Source organism: Monodelphis domestica, chromosome 6, assembly GCF_027887165.1.
Source record: "Monodelphis domestica isolate mMonDom1 chromosome 6, mMonDom1.pri, whole genome shotgun sequence".
NCBI lineage: Eukaryota > Metazoa > Chordata > Mammalia > Didelphimorphia > Didelphidae > Monodelphis > Monodelphis domestica.
In genome coordinates, this window is record NC_077232.1 from 157,300,950 (window position 1) to 157,311,040 (window position 10,091).

The window sequence follows — 10,091 nt, forward strand, 5'->3', positions numbered from 1 at the left end:
TCAAACTATGAGGAAAATCCCATGTAATTGGCCCTTTGAGACAAGGGTTTTGCTAATATCTAATGGAAAAGAGAAAGGTCCTATGCTAGCTCCTAGAAATCCAGAGACTTTTAAAAATGTCAAAGTCTCATCCTTAAGAAACCTTCAATATCAGAGAAGGGGGAAGTCACATACACAATCTATAAGTCAAAAAGCATTTATTAAACACCTACTATGTAGTAGGCACTGTACTGAACGTTGGGGATACAAATAAAGTTAAAAGGCAGAAGTATGTACATTACAAAGAAGATGCAGCAAAGGAGAGATGTAAACCAACTGCTCAAGGAACATTTGAGAAAGGCAAAAATATTTTCAGCCAAGGGGCAGTGGGCTCCACAATAGTATCTGAGCTGGCTTTTGCATGGGGAGGTTGTAATTGTCTATAGGCAGAGATGAGGAAAAAGTTCATTAAAGGTTTTGACTATCTCAAGACAGGAGGGTGCAGGACAAGATCAGGAAACAGCTATTAAGTAATATGAAGGGGAAAACTATTTCTGTGAAATAAGGTGTGAAGAAGTATTTCTGTGAAATAATTTCAGGAACCAAGTACCTTGAGGTAATACAACACAAGGAGGCAGCATGGTATTATGAGAAGAGCACTGGATTCAGAGTTGAGACATCTCCATTTCAATCTTGGCTCCACTCTTTGTTATTCTCATGTAGCTTAATAAGTCACATGTGTACTCTAGGCTTTAGTTTCCTCATTTGTAAAAACTATGTTTGACGATGCAAGTTATGGTTTGTCAACATGGAATTTAGAAGCCCCCAAACTTGTAACCTAGAAAGATTAAATGAACCGCAGTTTACTTGGCTTAAGGGTGAAGGCTCCTGGTTTGACCTTGTCACACAGGAGTTCCTCCCTGAGGGAAAGTTCTACTTCACTGATCTCAGACTAACAATAGACTTTAAGATGTTGAGCATCTCTTTTGTCACAATGCTTTCTCCCCTTAGGCCAAAGTCCTTTACCAAGGTGGCCCAGCCCTAGGGTGTCCATTGTAAAGTATCAGCCTCTCCTGTTATTACTGTGTGGAACTCCTCATTTTCCTTTATTACCATTGTAAAGTCAATCAACTATCCCTCTCATCCTCAGCCCCCATGTTTCACCTAGAAAGGTATTTAAGCTCCCCAACTTTAGTGGTTCCTCAGAGTTGTCATCTAGTGTGGTCACACTCCCAGGGATAACATCCCCAGAGTCCAGCGTGTATACCCTGAAAAAGTTGTGGCGCCAGACTCTGAGTAAAGAATCAAATACTGGATTTATCCCTATCCTGATTAAATACTTGGTTTTTCTAAGTATTTGATAGTTCTGTGTTATTTGCAAGTTAACAAATGGCGAGCCAGCCAGGAGGCAGAAGTTATGGCTGCCTAAAACTCCATCCAGCTTGACCACGGACGTGAGGTACACACAAGAACCCATAGAGTTCAGTCAGGAGTCAGCTGGGCGGGTTCGTTTAGTTAAGCCAAACTCTCAGCAAACGAACCTCTCTTTAATCAGGAGCCAAATGGGCCACCCCGTCTCCGTGAATGCCCCCAGCGTACCGCCCAATGGGACTGCTGCTGAGTTCGTGTCCATAATATATGGACCAGGTACCTGCGAATGTTAGAAAGAGTGTCGAACATCAACCAAATCTGTTTCCAAGGTAAGTCGGCCAAAATGGAGCCGGGTTCAACCTGACCACAAGCTCCACTTTTGACTAAGTTTTGTGTATGTGAGTGAAGCAGTATCTCCACTAGAAGTAAGAGCGAGGATAGAGTATGTCAGATGACCGAATGGTTGGCTGAAAGCTTTGAATGGGAAGCTTGAGTTGCAGGGTGAGAGCTGGAGTGTTCAGTTGAAGTTCTGGGTAACTGCTTTAAGTCGATTAAAATAGAGAAAGTTTCTTCATGCATTGAAACGCCGTGGCTTAAAGGGTTCAATGGTTATAAATGTTTATGAAGGAGCTTCTCATAGAAGCTTAAGAACTTACGATCTGGATTTCTTCTCCATTTTGTGTGGGGTTTTTGCTTATATTGTATGTCCGATGTGTTTCGTAGGCGGAGCCTTTGCTAATAACTCAAATGCTTGTGATTTAAAGGTTAGCAAATAATGTCTATAAAGTTGTGCAAACAGATAATTCCTCCCAAAAGCTAAAGAGATGCGGGCAGGAGCTGGTGATCTGGACATGGGAATATCCAGCAGGAGGCAAAAGGAGGTCCAGAAATTCTTAACTTTAAAGTCTAATCTTTTCTTCCCAAGTTTTGGTATGGCTAATGTGTGAAATATTGTATCTCAAGTGCAGTTAATTTTCAATATGGGCAACAAGATGCATTTTATTCGAGGTAGTAACTTTGTTATTTGAGTGCTGTCATTTCACTTTTTTTTTTCAAGCTGTTAATCGTTTTCAAGTAGCAAAGTTTTTCTGATTAAAGTGTGTGCATTAAGCAGTAAAGAAAGTTCATTTTAGGATGGTTAAAACCGACCTGACTGGTTACTGAATTGTTGTAAGTGGACAAGAAATATTTAGGAAAAGGCTTTGCTTTAAAATGGTAAGGAAACCCAGAATATTTTTAAATTGACCAACAAATTTCCTCTGAAGGAGCAGCTTTAGACTTAGGCCAAAGGGGTTTGAGGCAAGGCTAAGAGAAAGGCAAATTTGGAGCCAAAAGCAAATTGGAGTAAAAAAAAAAAGAAGGGAATTGTATAGATGTTATGAGTTAAAGATAATTTTTAAGCTTTTCCTTAGTAACCCTAAGTTTTGTGTTTGGAGAGAAAATTTTTGTGGGTTTTACTTAAGTAAAGGACAATGAACTATAACCTGATTTTTGGAATTTTTAAGGTAAATTTCCAGAGTGCAAACATTACAATAGATATTATTTTTGTTGTTTTAAAAGACCAGTGAATACTAATAATTAATTTTCCTTTTTAAGTGGAGAGAACTAATGGTTTTGTGAGCATTATTTCTGATGATCATTGGCTCATGACCGCTAATAGAGAAAGGAATTCGCCACCTGGGAAACTCCTAAGAAATTTCTAGCAATGTCCTGTATTTTACCACCCCAGTTCTGGAGTGTGGGTGAAGTGATTAAAACCCATAAAAGTTAAATTTTACCTCAAGACATTTCTTAGGAGCCAAGAGCCTGGACAAGATTTTCCTGCAGCCTAGAATCTGAAGAATTCTTGAAGAAGACATCTCTCTAAGGAGCCCCAAGATACTGAATCCCAGTAAGTATTGTTTCTTGTCATTTTCATTGCTTTTGAGAAATATTTCTGTAGCAGACATAAAACTGGCCATTTTGTTTCCCCTGAGAATTAAATTTAACCTGAGCAAAGTCCCTTTTAAGTAGAGAACCTAGAAAGAAGAGAGTTTTATTCCCCAAATTTAGTTGAAGTAGGAAAGTTTAAAATAGGAACATTTTACTTTGTTAAGAGGCTTAAAAGTAATATCTGTTAGTTAGAGAATTTACAGAGTGCTAGTTTGGTCTCAAAGTAGAATCAGAAGTTAGGAAAGAAAAGATGGAGCCTAGAAATAATTGTTAGTAACAGAAGATAATTTATTATAAACCCTGAGCATAGCTAGAGAGAATTGCCATCTAAGGGTGAATTGTATGGGAAGATAATTGGGAAAAGAAATGCTATGGAGGAAATTGGTTATGATACAATCACAAGGGCGAATGGAAGGGCTGAGGAATGACTCAGCTAAGTTTCTATCAAGTTTTACAGGTGACTGCTGATCATTACCAACTTAAACATGACATTAATATTCCAAATTATGGGAGCTTTTCTCCCTCATTTTAAGTTACTTCTCACTTTTCTACTGTTAATAGAAAATTTTCTGTAATCATATGATGAAGGAAGCCTCAGGAAAGCAAGGCCTAGAAAATGGGACAAGGAGATAAGAAGGAAACCTTTGTGACTAGGAATGCTAATGAAATTACCTATAGACTAGACCTAAGTTCAATGGTAAATGAGCCCTTATTGCCATGAATAGATACCCAGGAAATTGAAATGTGTGCCCAAAACTAATTTAGTTAAGGCTAGAGCTCAGTCAAGTCAGAAGAATTCTTTTAACAATAATTTTTATCTACAGATTTTACATTGGCTGACTCAGTTGCAACATTATTTTTTCAAACAAAGTAAAACAGTTAATAGAAGTAAAAAGTCTAAGCTATTTAAGCACTATTATAATTGTTAAGTAGTTAAAGGTGAATGAAAACAGTTTTTTTAAATCCCTAGCATCTCAACCTCCCCAAATGGGTGTGTGTGAGAGGTTTCAAAATGGCGCAGTAGGCAGCTCATCAGTCAAGGCAGCAAGATGGAAGGAGGATGTTATATACTGGGAAAGGCTTCTGGAGACTAGAAGAATCATTTGACTTTGGCTTGGGCTTAGCCCCCATCTGAAGTAGATTGTGAATTCTCACAGGAACAGGCTCAAACCTGAGACTTTCACCTCCGAGCTAAATAAAACTAGAATCACTAAATCTTTCTAGGCTACAAGTTTGGGGGTTCTACATTCCATGTTGACTGGTTCTATAAAGTCTAGGGTATTTTTAAAATAGCCTTCAGGAAATTATGCTTTGGCCTTATGTCAATCTATTGGGGTTTCAGATTCTGAGAATTTCAATAATGGCGATATGTCCTTTAGTAAAACCTCTAATTCCACAGCAGAATAAATATATACATATGATATATTGATATATATTTATATGCATATGCATGTGCAATAAAGATATAAGAATGTAGGAAATAGACTGATCATATTTTCTGTCATATTAAGTCTAGAAAACAGTTTTACTACAACCATCTATGCAGGACTGTTATTGGCTATTTAATGTTCCCATTGCAATCTTGGTCATTCCATTTCTCCCAAACACTATCATCCCTGCCACAGCCACTGACAACCACATAGTTGCATAGCCTATTAATGATGGTGTTTTATAATATAAACTAGAAGAGTAGATTAATCTTACCAACCCTGACTGTTTTTTTTTCAGTAAACATATTATTATTAAAGAAATATTATACACAATAAAATAACATTTTCCAGAACATAATTAACTGTTCATAAGTGTATATGACAATTTCAAAAGCAAAAGTGGATGGTCACAAACTGAAAGAAATAAAAACATAGACAAACTAACCAACTGCCAGGAAATGAACGAGGAGACCAATTGTCACTCCCAAGATCACTAGAATTCCAAGTAAGACAAGAGCAATCATCCATAATGGCAAGGATCTTCTTTGAGAAGCTATACCTGTACTGTGAAAGAGAAAGAAGATTCAAATCAGATTAATAATCAGGCTATTCCTAATTTATTTTCCTAGCTAAGTAACTCAGTAAATACAACACTGGATTTGGAGTCAAGAAGGGCCATTATGTCCCTCCATTTTTTTATCTGTAAAATAAGAGGATTGAATTCAACCTCCAAGATCCCTTCCAGTTCTAAATCTATCATCCTATGATCCTTTACATTACCCAATTAAATGTACAATATAATTATAAGTGTTAAACTGGACAAAAAATAGAAACCTCAAATATATTAAAAAGTGATGAAAGTAGAAATGGCATTAGCTATAGCAACATAACATAAAAGCATCTTTTCCAATCAATTTAATTCAGTTCAACAAACATTTAGTGACAAAACCAATTAATTCAGTGGTGTAAACCTTAAAATTTCTTACACTTATGAATGTTGGAAATTTCCCCATTGGGAAATTTCATACTTGAAAATTTTCCTACTGATAGTAAGAACTCTATTGGAATGTGAAACTCCTTGGCATGGGAGGATCCTTCTCCTCCCTACTTAAGACTACTTTAGGACAGAAACCTTTTGTTAAACAATGGAAAGGGCTTTGACCTATGCTTAAGCATAGAACAGGAAGTTCTTTGAGTCATGATTGATTTTAGAATTGATACAATAGAGATACTTGGAATGACAGAACCAGGTCTTGGAACTTACAATCTCCACCCTACTCAGAGTAACAGGATTTAGGAAGGGCTGCAGCAAAGATCAAGATTTAATTATTTGAGAATATGACCTTCAACAGACATGTGCAAAGGAAACAGACCTCTGGGCGGTCCTGGGTTAAGCTAGAGCTACCATTGGCACAGAGGAGACATCAACAGTGATTGGTAGATGTGAGAACTGAGGGGAGGGGACTTAGATGGTTTCCCTAAAGATAGCGGGGTCTGAGGACAGGGAGAGGAGGTTTTGCTCTGAAGAGGTTTTCCTCTGGGAGGTTTGGCTCGGAAGGAAGAGGTCTGAGAGGAGGGCTTGCTCTGAAGAAGGCAGGAGGTGGAGGCCCCTGAGACTGTTTCTCCTTTTTGGTCACGTGAGTGATAGGGACTGATCTCTTTTCTTTGCCTCAGCTATCTAAGGGCTTGGGCCTTTGACCCGGCCTAAGCAGAGGGGGTATTTAAGCCCTATTCCCTTCTCTCCCCTTTCTCTCTCTCTCTCTCTCTCTCTCTCTCTCTCTCTCTCTCTCTCTCTCTCTAATACCATTCTTCCTCCTGTTTGTAATTAAAATCTCCATAAAAGGTTGACTGCTGACCTGAGTTTTCATTTAGGAATTACATAGCTGAATTCCTTGGTGACCTTAAATTAATATATATCAGTCTTTTAAAGTGATTTCCATGTCACAGTGGGAGAAATTGTAAATATTTGTTGGTTGGGCATTTGTAGACAAATTATAGACACAGCCTTAGACTAGGGTTTGCAACAGTTAGGACTGTGATTATTTCATGTTTTTAACTGCAATATACTTGAGTCTTAGTAGAGCCATATGGAGGAAATGATGTGATAGATGAGTCTAATCTTAAAGCTTTATCTTCAGTAATTTTTAATTCCATACTATCTATAATTTCATCTCCATTACCATGGAGAAGACATACAACAATGGAAAGCCCTGTATTCTGCTGATGGGCTTGCCAACTTTGATATTTCCATTAAAAAGGAGTACCTTATAATGGTCTTTCCATCCCTTCAAGGATCATCCAGCTATGATAAATGGATCCTTTTTGGCTCTTCAGTCTTTACCACAACCACAAAATGGTTTTTTCTCTATCTTTATTCAAGACTTCAGTTTTTGTCCTTAATACCACACTTGTTTCATTTCTTTCCTGTAACCATTTTCTAATTAACATTTTCTAGGAACCTTCTTGATTCTCAAAGAAGTAATTGATTCATTATGAATTCCAAGCATCATTTCCTTTGTTTTGCATATTATACCTGGTTCTTTTTGAAGCCTATCAGTAGAGGAGGAGGTCTTATTTATATTGGTGCAATGTTTCTTGGGAGAGTTGATGACACATTTTAGAAGTGGCTCAATGTTTACCAGTGCCAATAAAGATGTGCAGAACAGACTCTGACTAGACAAGGGCTGGCACCTTTTGTGTATGACATTGTGCTAAGCACTTAATAAATCCTCACTGACTGACTAATGGCATCATTGGGTCAGACCCTGTGATTTCATTAGTGTGAGAAACTGCTGATGAAGAAACTCCCTTCACCAATACAGATAGAATCCTATGCTGCAACTTAGTTTTAAAGAGTTCCCTGGGCTCCACTTATGGTAATGGGTAGCCGCATCCCACCTGCCCCCAGCACTGATGTGAATTATTGAAAAGAAAATGGCACAATGAAGCACTGTATTTCCTTCTCTTGTCACCGAGGAAAGCCTAGTTAGAACCATGCCATGACATAGCCAATCTTTGAGTGTAGCTCCATATTCATCTGCAAGCCTAGTAGACCAGTTGGAAGTTAGAATTCTGTGCTATGAGAAAACAATGGCAGCACTTGTAGAACATGCTTTACATATAAAAGATGACATTGTTAACAGTTTGCATAAAATGCAAAATAAAGATGGAGGAGATCCATTGGCTAGACTGTTCTTAGAGGAGCATATCAGAAATATCATGGCAATAGTGAAACAACTTAATTGGGATATTGAGGTCTTACAAGAACAGATACGTGCCAGGGATAACATTAGATATGGAACAAATTTTGCCTTAAAGAGTGTGGAGATGTGCCAACTCCCTGGTTTGGGAGATCCTTGGGGAAGAGTAGCAAGATGTGATGCTAGCATAGCTAGATTGTCTGCAGAGCATAAAACAACATATGAAGGTCTTTAGCACTTGAACAAAGAACAGCAGGCTGCCAAACTCATTTTGGAAACTAAAATCAAAGATGGAGAAGGACAGATTTCCCAGCTTTTAAGCAGAGTTGGCCTGTCATTATCAGAGAAAAGCGTAAAGCTGAAAATGGCCCACAGAGATAGCAACCATCAGCTTTACCTTTTGGACATTAAATTTAAAGCTACAGTGGAAGAACTTAGTAGCCAAATTTTGTCTTCATGGAATTGGTTGCAACAGGAACAAGAATGGATAAAAAAAAGAACTTTTACAGAAGATTGATCAACTTGCATTGATTCTTAAGGAAAATAGTGAAATTAGTGAAAGGACCATTGAGAAGAAATTCAGTCAGATGTCAGCAAAGCTTGATAAAATAGAAGAGATACAAAAGAAAAATATGGACACACAGAGGCCAAAATCTGATGATAAGAAGATAAATGTCCAAATCAGCAAAATTGAATTGCAGATGAATGAAGAGATGAAAGAAATGAAAGCAGAAGTTAATGCTGGGTTTGCAGCCATCTATGAAAGCATAGGATCACTCTGACAAGTTCTTGAAGCCAAAATGAAAATTGATAAAGATCAGCTACTGAAACAAATTCATCAGCTAAGGAAACAAGAGGCTCCCATGTAAAGAAGTATTTGGAACAGTAACAGTGTAAAGAAAGAGCTTATTCAGTACAGTTTGCTCTCTCCAACATGTGCATGTATCAAACAAGGTGTAATGGGGCTTAATTTTTAACTTGAGTTGTGATAACAATATTTAGGTAAGGAGAGTGAGTACATTTTTTATAATTTAATTTTACTTATAAATCTAAATTCTGTGGAATTTGCTCCATTTTTGAAAGACTTATTTATTTTAAGACTGAACACTTTAAAATATTTTTCTTCTGTGAATTAAAATTTTAAATTATCATAGTTATGCTTTGGCTAAGACTGTTCATCATTTTTAAAATGTCAGTATAGAAGTTTATGTTAGTAAACTAATGAATTTGTTAGAGCAGTTGGTGTGCAAAAGATATCTCTAGACAGAAGAGATAATTCAATGTTTGAGTCCATGTTTGGAGTTTGTTCTTGTTTGTTCATTTCCTGCTTTGCTTCCTCTAATTCTTCTTTCCCCTTCACTTGGAGTTTCCACGATAATTTGAGTTTTCAATTGAAGAAATTACAATTCATACTTTGAATTTAATACTAAGGGATTGAGAATGTTTCTTTCAACTGCCACATAGATTGTTATCTACTTGAAAATAAAGTAGGCAATCAAAATAATTTTCTGGAAAATGTAGAGCCAAAAATTGCTTAAATTATCTGGATATTTCAGATGTCTTTAAAATAAAATGAGTTGTCTCAACTTTTCTGCTTTCCATAGCTTGCTTGATGAGAATCATATTCTGTATAATAGAATTATGGCTCACAGTAAGCTGTTTATGTAGAATTGCACATTAACCATAATACAGTATGAAAAATTTTCAAGATTTTTACAAACCTTTTCCTAAATGTTTCCAAAATAAAGATTAAAAATCTAGGAAAATGCTCTGTATATTATAATAATTATTGTAAGTGTATTATTGTGCCTTGTTTTTATGTCATGCTCTGTACACTGAAGGTTTTGCTGATGAAATAGAAGGCATGATATTTCAAAAATGTGATGTAAAAATGGGATAATATGTATTTTAAAATTATATAATATACTAGAAATTTTATCATTGTTAAAATATACTTCTGTAGGGGACAGCTGGGTAGCTCACTGGATTGAGAGCCAGGCCTAGAGACAGGAGGTCCTAGGTTCAATCTGGCCTCAGACACTTCCCAGCTGTGTGACCCTGGGCAAGTCATTTAATCCCTATTGCCTACCCCTTACCACTCTTCTGCCTTGGAACCAATACCCTGTATTGATTCTAAGATGGGAGGTAAGGGTTTTAATATATATATATATATATATAT

At 36.9% G+C, this 10,091-nt stretch overlaps 1 pseudogene; it reads left to right on the top strand.

Annotated features, from left to right (window-relative positions):
- Positions 1-1,541: 1,541 nt before the first annotated feature.
- On the top strand, positions 1,542-8,781 carry LOC100012634 (protein FAM81A-like; annotated as a pseudogene).
- Positions 8,782-10,091: the final 1,310 nt, after the last annotated feature.